This window comes from Triticum urartu, chromosome 1 (assembly GCF_003073215.2).
Source record: "Triticum urartu cultivar G1812 chromosome 1, Tu2.1, whole genome shotgun sequence".
Taxonomy (NCBI): Eukaryota; Viridiplantae; Streptophyta; class Magnoliopsida; order Poales; family Poaceae; genus Triticum; species Triticum urartu.
In genome coordinates, this window is record NC_053022.1 from 106,045,754 (window position 1) to 106,062,440 (window position 16,687).

The 16,687-nt window shown below is 43.3% G+C and overlaps 1 pseudogene; it reads left to right on the plus strand.

Annotated features, from left to right (window-relative positions):
• Positions 1-315: 315 nt before the first annotated feature.
• Positions 316-16,687, plus strand: part of LOC125532754 — a 26,919-nt pseudogene continuing 10,547 nt past the window's right edge.

Genomic DNA, 16,687 nt, shown 5'->3' on the forward strand with positions numbered 1-16,687 from the left:
AAGGGTTCAATCTTAACCCCACCCCCACCCCCTGTGTCATAGAAAGTGAGGCAAGGCCGAACAAGTTACCTATCTGATCGGTGAAAATTAGTAAACAAGTTACCTTCACAAAACAAAAGAGATACTGTAACCTGCACCGTCCTCATGGATCATGGTGTAGCAACCACCACTTCAGAAAAAACATGCACGTACGCTTGAATAACTGAGAGGAAGCAGAAGGAAAAGGGGTTTCCAATTCCACCACATGTGTTTGTCTCCCGTAGTCAGCACGCTGAGAAGATTGGGATCCGGGCGGAAAGCTATACGGCTGCGGCGATGGCGGCACACTGTCTCTCCTTCAACGCTGCATCTCCTGCAGCGAGCAACCTAATAGCCAAGGAGGCTACCGGCAAGCCAGCTGCTGCCTGCAGCTGGGTCGGTCGATGGTACCTGGTACGTGGGCGGATGATGGACGATGGGCGGACAGATGATGGAGCGGACGTGGTAATCGGATATATATACAGTAGGATTTTGGTAGGGCATGCGGCGGTGAGGGAAAGCTCCTGCCACCACCACCGTCACCTGTACGAGAAGTTGAGCTAGGGTTCACCCAAATCGGAGGCGAGCTGCACCTCCAGCCCACGCGCGCTCTTTTTTCCGAGATGGATACATCGGTGAATGAGAGAGCGCCCGAGTCGCTGTCCGGAGCAGCAGCCCCTTAACGTTGTCCGGCCGGGACGCACGAGTTGGAGTAGTAGAAACGGCCGTCAGGGTGAGGTGGGATGACAGGACGATCCGGAGCGTTGAAAGACCGATCGAACGGTTTGAGCGTTAAATCACTGTGGAGAGCCGTAGCTCGCCCCATTATACTGTTTCTCAATTTCTTCATCTTATATTTGTCTTGAAGTCAATATCATGGAATTCGTAGTTTATTTATGAACTGAAATCAATAATCTTCCATGTAATGATATCTCTTGTCGATTCATGTTCACATTGCTTCATTTTTATGACTTTTCTTGGTCCTCTATAGCTCGTTCATGTAATAGTATATTGTTATTATGATTTATGCGCAGCTCATCTCTATGTTTTGACCTCTATACCAACACATCACCTAAATGGGAAAAATATCTTACGCCAAAGATTCATTCTTCAACAGGATCATATTTTTCTTGTGAAAATGCATTGTAATTTAAATTTCCTGAAATGTGAGACACCATATTGGTAATTTTGGGTTTGTTACTCACAGTAAATATGACATGTCCATACTTTTGAGTCGTTTATCACAATAATATGACATATACATACATTGAGTGTTTTTTTCAAACAAAAATGACATGAATTGCATCCGTGTAATTTAGTCCAAAGTTAAGGAACACATGGCACATTACAAATTGGGAAGTACTCAACATTATTGGACAATATATAAACTTGTAATTATATCGGGAAGCATATCGAAACTTTTAATTTTAAGTGTGGGAAAACTGACAATCAGTATGATGCATGTGTGTAGAAAGCGAGTGTAGGTCACTTGGTTTGGGAAGTGGATATCTAATTTCGCCATATAGATCAAATGTTTATAGATACCTAACTACAAATTTTGGATCGGCCTTTTTCAGATGTTGCTTTTCTTTACTTGTTATTTTCTTGCTCATTTTTCCTTATCTTTGTTGCTTTCGTTCTTAGTTTGAATAAAAAAAGGGATTTCATGTGACATTCTAAGAAAAAGAGATGAAGAAACTTTGGGAGAAGCCTCGATCATCAATAGGACATCATGATCAATGACAATTTATTTATTCTACTATTGTGTTGCTTAGGAACTTCTATGTTGGCACGACAACTTCGTTCAAAATGGTCTTGAATATTGTGTTGGGAGGGAAATTACTTAGAAGATAGTCCTTTATTCTACTATTGTGAAGCTTTGGATGGAGTTTTCCGAAGGTTCTATAAGATTATTCTTAAAAAGTCTAGTGATGATATGCTTGAGGATCAAAATCCGAAATTGACGGTTGTACTTGTCATAATATTATGTCTACTGCATGTTAGTATGTAGTTCTCATATTTATTGATTTGTACGTTTGTACTTCGAATAGAGTGTGTTGCAAGCACGAAATACATTGTAACCCAAATCAGTCGAAAGTGCATGTGGAAAATGTCATCTTGATGCATACAGAAATAGAAAAAACTAGAGAAAACCAAAGGATAAACAAAAGAAGCATGTAGAAATCAACCTCCTAGACTATAAACCGAAGTTCTTTGTAAAAGTTCCACCAACGGGAGCGCTCTACACTTGTTACGTCGGAACGCCCTACTCCCGATCGTTGGGAAGGTTACGATACACCTAGTGGCTCCATTGTTTTTTGGGGATGCAATTGTCGGCGTAAGTTGTTCTAGGTCGACTGTGATAGGAAAATTGGTGTGTCGAGGAAGAGGTTGTGATGAAGATTGGTTGTTTGACAACATGGTTATGGGGTGGATTTGAGTCGAAGAAAATTCTGAAATGCCCTTATAGTGTTGAGACCATGTAAATATGTGTAATGTGCTAGGGTCATTGTTAGCTTTGCATCATGGGAGGCATCCAAGTCAAGGGTTGCGGCGAGAGCAGGTGGGCGGAGGAGACCTAGTGACACAGTGGGGTGGAAGCGACGCAGACCAAGGTCTGGCATTGGTGTTGCTTGACTTACATGGTTTTGCGGTAAGGCCTGACCTATGAGGTGTGGTTGCATCCATGAGAGAGAGGGGGGGACGGAGAGAGAGATAGAGAGAGGGACTTTAGTGATCTCCGAGACTCGGTTGCCGTTTTCCTTTACCGAAGTACCTCAGGAGATGTTCATGAACTATATGTAAGTTGTTGGTGCAATATTTGCCTTCTTGTGTTTTGGAGATTGTTGAAAGAAACAAGCTTGGACTGATTTGTTTGCTAGTGCACATAGAGATAAATAGTCCATGCAGATTCGAAGAGAATGCTACCTTTGGTGTCAAGTTCGATGAACTTCACCGAAGGATATTTGTGATCCAGAAATGATTGTGTCATATCTATTGAAGCCAAGTAGACAAGAACATTGGTGTGAAGAAGTTGAGCCCTTGAAATTTATTATTGCTGACGTGAAGCAATTGGTCTGGTGTTCCTCCGGAAAAAATTGACTACACCTGAGAAGGTCGAAGGCAATGCGAAGATGTAGCAGTCTTTTCGTGGTTCTTCTTCTCTTTCTTGAGTCATAGGACCTCCGTACTATTAAGAGTGGTATAGGTTCTTGAAGCTTAGATCCGCTGCGATGCTTAACCCAAACCTATGCAAGACTTAGAGAAATCTCTTTATGCTCTGAATGATTACCTATTAGCATAAGACGTAGTTCTTCGGTGTTGTAGGAGATATCTTTCGGACTAAGGAATTAGCATTTCCTACTCCACAAGGAATGTTACCATTGTGCTCAAATTTTCGACCGTTGGACTCGTGTCGTTCGACCATTGGTTGTCCTGCATGTCCATTTTGGTCATTTCTGCAGCTATAAATAGCCACCCCGCTCCAACATTGTTCGTTTGCTCGTCCACTTAAGATTTCTTAGAAGATTGATTAAGCATCCCCTCTCCGAGAGATTTGAGTTTAAAATCCACCAAGAGAAAACCAAGAGCCAAAACTTAGACAGTAGTTGAGCATCATAGTACTTCCAAGTTAGAGTTCTTGTGAAGGAAATATGCCCTAGAGGCAATAATAAAGTTGTTATTTATATTTCCTTATATCATGATAAATGATTATTATTCATGCTAGAATTGTATTAACTGGAAACTTGATACATGTGTGAATACATGGACAAAACAAAGTGTACCTTATATGCCTCTACTTGACTAGATCATTAATCAAAGATGGTTAAGTTTCCTGAGCATAGACATGTGTTGTCATTTGATGAACGGGATCACATCATTAGGAGAATGATGTGATGGGCAAGACCCATCCGTTAGCTTGGCATAATGATCATTAAGTTTTATTGCTATTGCTTTCTTCATGACTTATACATATTCCTTTGACTATGAGATTATGCAACTCCTGAATACCAGAGGAACACTTTGTGTGCTATCAAACGTCACAACGTAATTGCGTGATTATAAAGATGCTCTAGAGGTGTCTCCGAAGGTGTTTGTTGGGTTGTCGCTCCGAGTATCAGAGAGGTATCTCTGGGCCCTCTCGGTAATGCACATCACGATAAGCCTTGCGAGCAATGTGACTAATGAGTTAGTTGCGGGATGATGCATTACGAAACGAGTAAAGGGACTTGCCGATAATGGGATTGAACTAGGTACGAAGATACCGACGATCGAATCTCGGGCAAGTAACATACCGATGACAAAGGGAATAACATATAGTTGTCACTGCGGTTTGACCGATAAAGATCTTCATAGAATATATGGAACCAATATGAGCATCCAGGTTTCGTTCTTGGTTATTCACCGGAGATGTGTCTCGGTCATGTCTACATAGTTCTTGAACCCGTAGGGTCCGCACGCTTAACGTTCGATGACGATTTGTATTATGAGTTGTGTGTTTTGGTGACCGAAGATTGTTCGCAGTCCCGGATGAGATCGTGGACATGACGAGGAGTCTCGAAATGGTCGAGAGGTAAATATTTTTATATTGGACGATAGTATCCGGACACCGGAATGGTTCCGGAGTGTTTCATGTATTTTTCGAAGTACCAGGAGGTTACCGGAACCCCAGGAAAGTCATGGGCCAAGATGGGCCATAGGGGAGAGAGAGGGGAGCCCACAAGGGGTGCCCCCCCATGGGATGTCCAAATTGGAAAAGGGGAAGGGGGCGTGGCCCCCCTTTCCTTCTCCCTCTCCCTCTCCTTCCCCTTTCCCCCTTCGAAAGAAAGGAAAGAGGGGGCCGACTAGGACTAGGAGTACTAGTTGGTTTCCCCCCACTTGGGAGCGCCCCTAGGGCTGGCCTCCTCCCCTCCTCCTTTATATACGGGGGCAGGGGGCATCCCAAAGCGCATCAATTATTCTCTTAGCCATGTGCGGTGCCCCCCCCCCCTCCACAGTTTACTCCTCTGGTCATATTGTCGTAGTGCTTAGGCGAAGCCCTGCGCGGATCACATCACCATCACCATTGTGCTGAAGAAACTCTCCCTCGACACTTTGCCGGATCATGAGTTCGGGGGACGTCATTGAGCTGAACGTGTGCAGAACTCGGAGGTGTCGTATGCTCGGTGCTTGATCGGTTGGATCGCGAGAACGTTCGACTACATCAACCACATTAAGCTAATGTTTCCGCTTTCGGTCTATGAGGGTACATGGACACACTCTCCCCCTCTCGTTGTTATGCATCTCCTAGATAGATATTGCGTGATCGTAGGAAGTTTTTTTGAAATTACATGCTACGTTCCCCAACAGTGGCATCCGAGCCAGGTCTATGCATAGATGATATGCACGAGTAGAACACAAAGAGTAGTGGGCGATCATAGTCATACTGCTTACCACCAATGTCTTATTTTGATTCGGCGGTATTGTTGGATGTAGCGGTCCGGACCAACCTTACATGACCGTGTTCATGAGACCGGTTCCACCGACAGACATGCAACTTATTCTGCATAAAGGTGGCTGGCGGGTGTCTGTTTCTCTAATTTTAGTTGAATCGAATTTGACTACGACCGGTCCTTGTTGAAGGTTAAAATAGCACACTTGATGAAAAAATCATTGTGGTTTTGATGCGTTGGTAAGAACGGTTCTTACTAGAAGCCTGTAGCAGCCACATAAAACTTGCAACAATAAAGTAGAGAACGTCTAACTTGTTTTTGCTGGGCATATTGTGATGTGATATGGTCAAGACATGATGTGATATACGTTAGAAAGAATTCCTTATTTAACACTGTGTTAAATTTTGTTTCCCTATTTGACACTGAAAACTTTTTTCTTCCCTAAATAACATCGATTTTAAATTGTATGCCCTTTATAACATTTTCGTCCATTTTTCCGTCTAGCGCTGCTAACTTGCATGTAAAAAGACACTTTTACCCTCATGTATGTTGGCTAAGGTTCCAGTACGCCCATGCTATCTTACGAAGTACTTCGATGAGGTTCCTGGCTGGTGCTATTGGTGACAGCAACATGTGAAGAAAGACAAAAACTTGCTTGGTAACTTAGTACGCCGGGCTGGACGTAGAAACGATGCTCATGTAGGAAGCTTGATCGATTCTACTAGCCGAACTATATAACATGTGAAGCTCGCTTGGACTAGCCAGCCACACACACGTACACGTCACGATGCAGATCGATTGATGGCGATTGTGTTTGGCATGAGTTACAGTGGTTTTGTGATGGATGGTGGATGACGTGTACAGAGAAAGTGTCGCGTGTGCGTATGTGTTGCAGCTGCATGCTAGTCAGTTGTACATAGCCCCCGGCATGGCTGCATGGTCGGGCGAGATGTGGACTTGTCTTTTTTGTTTTTGAATATTAGCATCTATTAAATTTTGGTCACATGCCACACGAGAGGTAAAAAGGTCTTTTCAGGTGACATTTAACGTCGTTAAGGCCTAAAATAGATGGAAGTGTTATATAGGGCATAAAATTTAGATGAGGTGTTAAATAAAGAAGAAAAATATTTTCAGTGTCAAATAGGAAAAGAAAATTTAAGACAATGTTAAATAAGGAATTCTCTCTATACGTTATTGTATGAGATGATCATGTTTTGTAAAAGTTATCGGCAACTGGCAGGAGTCTTATAGTTGTCGCTTTATTGTATGAAATGCAAGCGCCATGTAATTGCTTTACTTTATCACTATGCGTTAGCGGTAGTCGTAGAAGCAATAGTTGGTGAGACGACAACGACGCTACGATGAAGATCAAGGTGTCAAGCCGGTGACGATGAAGATCATGACGGTGCTTTGGAGATGGAGATCAAAGGCACAGGATGATGATGGCCATATCATGTCACATATTTTGATTGCATGTGATGTTTATTTTTTATGCATCTTATTTTTCTTAGTACGACGGTAGCATTATAAGATGACCCCTCATTAAATTTCAAGGTATAAGTGTTCTCCCTGAGTATGCACCGTTGCGACAGTTCGTCGTGCCGAGACACCACGTGATGACCGGGTGTGATAAGTGTCGGCGTCAAAACCGGCAGATTTTGGGGTAGGGGGTCCCGAGCTGTGGATTCTCGGGTCAATGGTAACAGGAACGAAGGAGACGATGTTTTACCCAAGTTCAGGCCCTCTTGATGGAGGTAAAACCCTACATCCTGCTCTTGTTTATATTGATGGTGTATCAGGTACATAGTTGATCTATCTCGAGATCATATGTTGTGGTCTAAAACCTGAGGGTATGATGAATAATGTCATAATCTATCGACTAGGCTGGCCCTGGCTTCTATAATGTACCAGAGGCCTAGGATAACAAGAGTCCTATTCGAATACGTTGGTGGAGAGGAGTCCTTGTCTTAATCACCAAGCCTTGTGGAATTTTCCTCATGTGCGGCATGGGCTGCCCGAAGTGGCTCATGAGTGAACCGCCATGGGGGTCCTCGGCCCGATCCAGCTGGTCGGGAGCCGACGTGGTTAGCACCCCCTAGTCCAAGACACCGTCAGTAGCCCCTTGAACTGGTCTTCAAGTTGGGGATGCTCCTCGATTCTTCTGAACTGTTCTTCATCTTCAGTCGTCGGTCTTGAAAATTGGTTCAACAAATCTCCTTATCTTTGATCTTGAGGCTCGCCGAAGTAAATCCGAAGAGTTTACACGTCGGGTATCCGAGGAGCCCCTTTAAGTTATCGGCCTTTATCAATGCCTTGTTATTTTTACGCCCATCTCAGGTTTAAGTGTTGTCCTTGCGGTGGTATCCTCTCGCGTCCGAGCTCCAACGCCTGAAAATATCCGAGCTCCATCGCTGGACTATATCTGAGGTGTCTTTTTGTAGCCGAGCTCCAACGCCGGACTATATCCGAGCTTCAATGCGGAATGTATCTGAGCTCCAACGCCGGACGATATCCAAGGTGTCATAGATCACCTTGGTCGAAAAAATTCGAAGGAGTTTAACCGAGCTTTAATGTCGAAAATGCCCTTTATGGAGCCAACCATTTGTATCCGAGCTTTATGCCGGACTACATCCGAGGTGGTGCACTACCTCGGCCGTGGACTGATTGTTTGCGGATTTTATTCCAATTTGTGCAATGTATTCTCTACCGAGATATATAGTCAGTAGCCCTCAAGGTGCGCGTTGGCCTAATATCCGGTATGCACCTGAAGGATAAAATCAAACCGCTGACCCTAGTAGCCCCTGAGACTCAGGTCGATTCGTAAAATCATCCTGAGGATCAATTCCCAGCTCGGCAACATACTTAGGAATAGAAACGCGGTGTAATATATTAGAGGAAATAGTGATCAATGAACGGGCCCTTGAGAGAGGGTCTTGAGAAGTTTCCGTAATATATTAGCTTGATGCCGGATAGGTCCAGATGGTACCTATTGTTGTCCAAAGACACGTTTGCCCATAGTTCGGTCAAGCCGAACACTAAGCACTTTGAATTTTCTGCATTGAATAGGCAATGCAGTAGCCCCCGGGACACTGGTCGGGTGGCAACACCAGATTAGGGGATCGATGTGCCCCTTTAAAATTTGTAAATAATAAGCGCGAAGCCCAGTAGTCCTCGAGCCTTAATGTGGGCAGGGTAGCCGAATTAAGGATCGATATCCATTTGACAGGAAAAAAAATTTGTGTTTAACACAAACTTCTATGAAAGAGATTGAAGATCTCATAAAGGAGTTAGAGATAACGAAATCAATGCCAATAGGGAACTATGAGAGCGTTATGTCAGTTGTTCGGTTGTCTCAAAGAGACTGTGCCATTGACTCTTTAAAAGATTGGTTGCGGAAAAATTGATTTTTGCTCACAATTTATGTGTAATGATTCTATGTACCCAAGTACTTTACATCATTAATGCTCGGATCCGCATTCTACAAAACTTTGTTGACCGACCATCGGCTTCAACCTCCTCAGTCGGTAGCCAGGGAGTGTTTGTCCCACTTTGTAAAGCCTTTATGAGGGCAAAGATTTGTGGCAAACGAGGCAATCCGGCCATACGGTTTTATAAACAAAGGTATGCGGAGAGATATGCTATATGAAGAAATATCTTCCAAAGAAAATAGTTCCGCTATCGGTTTCTTTCTTTGGGTTCTCATGCTGACCATGATCATGAAACCTCATCTCCGATCAATGCGGGAGGAAAATACTAGGGATTTAGTTTGGGGAAAGTTCCCGAACTCTATGGTCCGAATGGACCAAAATTTTCACTTCCGTCATTGCCGACCAATTATATCCTTTAAGATTGCTAGCTTTCGGCTTCACCCAGTCTGAGGTACTAACTCGGATGACCCGGTAGTAACAATAACAGAGGTGCTCCCTTTACCGCCTAACTGAACAATCGGAAACGTAGGGGTAAGCACAGGAGCCAGGCAACCTAGCTTGGCCAAAATCTGAAGTCAAATTGATGCATATTTTTGGCATTATAACGATGATTACGGAAGGCGACCCTCGTATATTAAATTCAAATGCCGATGATATGTTTATTTTGACTCCGTTGCGACTGTTTATCAGTTGAAAGTGGCCCATTGTCGGCTTCCACCCCTTTGTAGATACTAAGCAGGGTGTTCCGCAGTAACAAGACAACCCTTAGCCGACGTCTCGGTGCCCGGAGGCGGTCGTGTTAGCGGAAACAAGGCAATCGGGTATGCGGGCTTTATAACTTTCACTTAGTCATAGGAGCTTTAAACTGGGGAAGCTATCTACGAGCCCACGGTTAGTGTTCAGCACCGACCGAAGTCTAGCCATTAACAGTTCGGACAATGTTATGAATGGCCCATAGTTTAACACAATCATCGGATCGCTGACCAGTTTACGCTTATTGTGACAGTTGATAACCCACAAGTATAGGGGATCACAACTGTTTTCGAGGGTGGAGTATTCAACCCAAATTTATTGATTCGACGCAAGGGGAGTCAAAGAATATTCTCAAGTATTAGCAGTTGAGTTGTCAATTCAACCGCACCTGAAAGACTTAATATCTGCAGCAAAGTATTTAGTAGCAAAGTAATATGGAAGTAACGGTAACGGTGGCAAAAGTAACAGTATTGGTTTTGTAGTGATTGTAACAGTGGCAACAGAAACATAACTAAGCAAAGAGCAATATGTGAAAAGCTCGTAGGCATTGGATCAGTGATGGATAATTACGTCGGATGCGATTCCTCATGCAACAGTTGTAACATAGGGTGACACAGAACTAGCTCCAGTTCATCAATGTAATGTAGGCATGTATTCCGAATATAGTCATACGTGCTTATGGAAAAGAACTTGCATGACATCTTTTATCCTATTGGAAACTAAGGGATATTAAGGCCTCCTTTTAATAGAGTACCGGAACAAAGCATTAACACTTAGTGAATACATGAACTCCTCAAACTATAGTCATCACCGTGAGTGGTCCCGATTATTGTCACTTCGGGGTTACCGGGTCATAACACATAGTAGGTGACTATTGATTTGCAAGATAGGATCAAGAACTCACATATATTCATGGAAACATAATAGGTTCAGATCTGAAATCATGGTACTTGGACCCTAGTGACAAGCATTAAGCATAGCAAAGTCATAGCAACATCAATCTGAGAACATAATGGATACTAGGGATCAAACCCTAACATAACTACCTCGATTACATGATAAATCTCATCCAACCCATCGCCTTCCAGCAAGCCTACGATGGAATTACTCACGCACGGCGGTGAGCATCATGGAATTGGTGATGGAGGAAGGTTGATGATGACGATGGCAATGGATTCCCCTCTCCGAAGCCCTGAACGGACTCCAGATCAGCCCTCCCGAGAGAGATTAGGGGTTGGCGGCGGCTCCGTATCATAAAACGTGATGAATCCTTCTCTCTAATTTTTTTCTCCCCGAACGTGAATATATAGAGTCGGAGTTGAGGTCGGTGGAGCCTCATGGGGGCCACGAGACAGGGGGGCACGCCCCCACCCTCGTGGACAGGGTGTGGCCCCCCTGGTGTTGATTCTTTTGCCAGTATTTTTTATAAATTCCAAAAATATTATCCGTGAAGTTTCAGGTCATTTCGAGCACTTTTATTTCTGCACAAAAATAACACCATGACAATTCTGCTAAAAACAACGTAATTTCGGGTTAGTTCCATTCAAATCATGCAAGTTAGAGTCCAAAACATGGTCAAAAATGTTTGGAAAAGTAGATACGATGGAGATGTATCAACTCCCCCAAGCTTAAACCTTTGCTTGTCCTCAAGCAATTCAGTTGACAAACTGAAAATGATAAAGAAAAACTGTTACAAACTCTGTTTGCTCTTCTCGTTGTAAATATGTAAAGCCATCATTCAAGTTTTCAACAAAGATTATGAACTAACCATATTCACAATAACATTTAGGTCTCATGTTTACTCATATCAATGGCATAATCAACTAGCAAGCAATTATAATAAATCTCAAATGATTACACTTTCTCAAAACAATCATAATATGATATAACAAGATGGTATCTCGCTAGCCCTTTCTGAGACCGCAAAACATAAATGCAGAGCACCTCTGAAGATCAAGGACTGACTAAACATTGTAATTCATGGTAAAAGAGATCCAGTCACAGTCATACTCAATGTAAACTAATAGTAATGCATGCAAATGACAACGGTGCTCTCCAAATGGTGCCTTTTAATAAGAGGATGATGACTCGACATAAAAGTAAATAGATAGGCCCTTCGCAGAAGGAAGCAGAGATTTGTAGAGGTGCTAGAGCTCGATTTTGAAATAGAGATAAATAATATTTCGAGTGGTATACTTTCATTGTCAACATAACAACCGAGAGATCTCGATATCTTCCATGCTACACACATTATAGGCGGTTCCCAAGCAGAATGATAAAGTTTATAATTCCCCTACCACCAACAAACATCTATCCATGCCTTGTCTGAAACAACGGGTGCCTCCAACTAACAACAATCCTGGGGGAGTTTTGTTTGCAATTATTTTAATTTAAGCATGGGACTAGGCATCCCGGTTACCAGCCATTTTCTCGTGAATGAGGAGCGGAGTCAACTCCTCGTGAGAATAACACACCTAGCATGGAAGATATAGACAACCCTTGTTGATACATGAGCTATTCGAGCATACAAAGTAGAATTTCATTTGAAGGTTTAGAGTTTGGCACATACAAATTTACTTGGAACGGCAAGTAGATACCGCATATAGGAAGGTATGGTGGAATCATATGGAATAACTTTTGGGGTTTATGGAAGTGGATGGACAAGCAGTATTCCCGCTTAGTACATGTGAAGGCTAGAAACAGACTAGGAAGCGACCAACTAGAGAGTGACAACAGTCATGAACATGCATTAAAATTAATCAACACTGGGTGCAAGCATGAGTAGGATATAATTCACCATGAACATAAATATCGTGGAGGCTATGTTGATTTTGTTTCAACTACATGTGTGAACATGTGCCATGTCAAGCCACTCGAATCATTCAAAGGAGGATACCACCCTATGATACCACATCACAACCATTTTAATAGCATGTTGGCACGCAAGGTAAACCATTATAAACTCCTAGCTAATTAAGCATGGCATGAGCAACTATAATCTCTAATTGTCATTGCAAACATGTTTAATTCATAATAGGCTGAATCAGGAACGATGAACTAATCATATTTACAAAAACAAGATAGGTCAAGTTCATACCAGCTTTTCTCATCTCTATCAGTTCATCATATATCGTCATTATTGCCTTTCACTTGCACAACTGAACGGTGTGGATAATAATAATAGTGCACGTGCATTGGACTAAGCTGGATAATAATAATAATAGTGCAAGCATTCAATACAAGGGAGAAAACAAGGTAATATGGGCTCTTGGTTAGATCAACAATAATGCATATGAGAGCCACTCAACATTTTCATCATGGTCTTCTCCTCTCGACCCCCAATGAAAAGAAAAGAAACAAAACTATTTACACGGGAAAGTTCCCAACAAGAAAAAGAAGAACGAGAAATCTTTTTGGGTTTCCTTTTAATTACTACTACTACAGGCATGGGAGGTAAACTAGCTAAAAGCTACAACTAATTATTACTTTTTGGTTTTTATTAAGGTTTTTCAAACACACAAGAAGAAGGCTTAAAAAGAAATTAAACTAGCATGGATAGTACAATGAAAAAGTATGAGCACCGATAGCTGGAATGAATGTGTGAACATGAATGTAATGTCGGTGAGAAATACGTACTCCCCCAAGCTTAGGCTTTTGGCCTAGGTTGGTCTATGGCCACGGCTGGTCTGGTGGATATTTGTAGGGTAACGCAGCAGAAAACAAAAAAAATCCGACCTACGCACCAGCCCAGGACCACTATGGAGACTGCATACATGGTTTGATCTTTTTCATTACCGACTCGTAGCGCAGCGGAAGTAGAGTCGATGACGAACGGCGGTGCAGATCCCCGCAGTTAGGATTTACAACCTCCCAACCGCGAGGATGTATACCCTCATCCGCCCCACGGACAGCCCTCCGGGAGGCGGTCGGACAGTCCCTCGGACGGTGTCGCGGACAGCCCTTCGGGAGGACCCTCAAAACTCGGATGGTCACTCAGACAGCCCTTCGGGAGGATTCATAGAACTCGGACCGTCACTTGGACAGCCCTTCGGGAGGCACTCTCAAAACATCCCCTCGGGCAAAAGGATCAAAACTACGACCTCTCTACGGGGTTGCACACATACGATGTCATCTATCCGGCAGGGCTTCGCCGTCCAGAACTAGTTCCCACCGGAACCCAGACAGCCTTTCGGCTCTACGAAACTATTTCGCTGGGAGGGAGAGAGAAGCCAGATCATGCATGGCACTTGTATGTGAGAAGGGATGATGGTTTGGGCAGCCCCTCACCTCCTATTTATAGGAAAACCAAGGGGTAGTGTGCCTCCACAAATACCCAAAGTGCCCATGCTTTACGTCATACATCAGGGCAAAATGGGGAGGCAAGTGGAGCACCAAATGGTGGAAGGAAGCCTCATGGGGGCCCCCCAATGGCACCAACGAAATTGGCAGCCCCCTTGGGGTGGCTCCACCACCTTCCTATCCATCCATGTCATCCCAAAAGATCTTGGGACAAAGCCCAAAATAATGGCTTTCCATAAAATATCCCAAAAAGCACTTTCACTATTCATGACGACATTTTTCGGCGTCCGTTCGAACTGAAAATATTCATGTGGGATTAGAAAATTTCCAGTACCCACCATAATGATTTTCAACGCGTTCTGGAACATTTCCAGTTTAGTGATTTTCATCTGCGAAAAGCATCTGAATCGGTTCTGGCAGCTCCGAAACATTTCCGGTTTTTATTTCTGAAAATTCCAAAAAAAGTTTCCAGAATGATTCTGGCACCCTCCAAGAATTATCAGGCATGTGCCGAAACCATTTTAACTTAATGGCATACCCCGAAAAAACTTTTTCGGTTTCTCCAGAACTCATCCAATGACCTCTCTTTTCAGAACTTTTCTGATGTCTCCGAAAAACTTTTTCCAAAAACTTTCTCTCAGACTCCCTGTCTAGTATTTAGCAGATAGATGAACCTTAAGCGTGTGACCCTATAGGTTCGTTGAAGTATAGACATGACCCGGAACCCCTTCCGATCAATGATGAACATCGGATCCGTGGACACCCATATTGACCCCTATACCCACACGAATGATTATTCGAGTGAACCTCCAGTTGTTGTGTGCTATTCCTGTTGCTTCGCGATATGTTACAAATACCCGAGGTGAGACATGGTGGCATCCCTGTGGATCAACTCCTTGTCCACTATGCCAGTTACCTCGTTATCGATATTGTTCTCTTTTCTCGTTCCGTGTTCCGGCATCCCCGTGATCAAATCACCCTGTGTATGGCCAGACGATGATGGATACCGTAACGCCGAGAGGGCCCAGAGATATCTCTCCATCGACGGAGGAGAAAATCCCAATCTTGATCTATCAAGTTACTTAACATACTTTTCCATGAATCCGGAAGCCGCCGTAATAGCCACCCATTTACGGATGACGTTTAACAAACCCCAAAGTTCATGAAGCAAGCATGAAGAAAATCGATACTCTCATGGTCTAAGGAATTATGCAAACATAAACTTCTTGTGTTATTAACCATTAACTTGTGACGAATGTATCTCATAGCACAACATCAATTCGGGTCGATTCAATGATACGTCTCCAGCGTATCTATAATTTTTGATTGCTCCATGCTATATTATCTACTGTTTTGGGCAATATTGGGCTTTATTTTCCACTTTTATATTATTTTTGGGACTAACCTATTAACCGGAGGCCCAGCCCAGATTTGCTGTTTTATGCCTATTTCAGTGTTTCGAGGAAAAGGAATATCAAACGGAGTCAAAACAGAACGAAATCAACTGGAGAAGTTATTTTTGGAAGAAAACCTACCGGATAGACTTGGACCCTACGTCAGAAGATGAAGGAGGTGCTCACGAGGGTAGGGGCGCGCCCACCCCCTGCCTCGTGGCCCCCCTTCGGTCCACCGACGTACCCCTTGTACCCATATATACCTACGTATCATAAAACTTTCAGAACGCACAATAGATCGGGAGTTCCGCCGCCAGAAGCCTCCGTAGCCACCGAAAGTCAATCGGGACCCTGTTCCGGCACCCCACCGGAGGGGGGAACCCTCACCGGTGGTCATCTTCATCATCCCGGTGCTCTCCATGACGAGGAGGGAGTAGTTCTCCCTCGGGGCTGAGGGTATGTACCAGTAGCTATGTGTTTGATCTCTCTCTCTCTTGTGTTCTTGATTTGCACGATCTTGATGCATCGCAAGCTTTGCTATTATAGTTGGATCCTATGTTTCTCCTCCCCCTCTACTCTCTTGTAATGAATTGAGTTTCCCCTTTGAAGTAATCTTATCGGATTGAGTCTTTAAAGATTTGAGAACACTTGATGTATGTCTTGCCGTGCGTATCTGTGGTGACAATGGGATACCACGTGATTCACTTGATGTATGTTTTGGTGATCAACTTGCGGGTTCCGCCCATGAACCTATGCATAGGGGTTGGCACACGTTTTCGTCGTGATTCTCCGGTAGAAACTTTGGGGCACTCTTTGAGGTCCTATGTGTTGGTTGAATAGATGAATCTGAGATTGTGTGACGCATATCGTATAATCATACCCACGGATACTTGAGGTGACATTAGGGTTTTGGTTGATTTGTGTCTTAAGGTGTTATTCTAGTACGAACTCTAGGGCTGTTTGTGACACTTATAGGAATAGCCCAACGGATTGATTGGAAAGAATAACTTTGAGGTGGTTTCGTACCCTACAATAATCTCTTCGTTCGTTCTCCGCTATTACTGACTTTGGAGTGACTCTTTGTTGCATGTTGAGGGATAGTTATGTGATCCAATTATGTTAGTATTGTTGAGAGGACTTGCACTAGTGAAAGTATGAACCCTAGGCCTTGTTTCCTATCATTGCAATACCGTTTACGCTCACTTTTACCATTAGTTGCCTTGCTGTTTTTATAATTTCAGATTACAAAAACCTTTATCTACCATCCATATTGCACTTGTATCACCATCTCTTCGCCGAACTAGTGCACCTATACAATTTACCATTGTATTGGGTGTGTTGGGGACACAAGAGACTCTTTGTT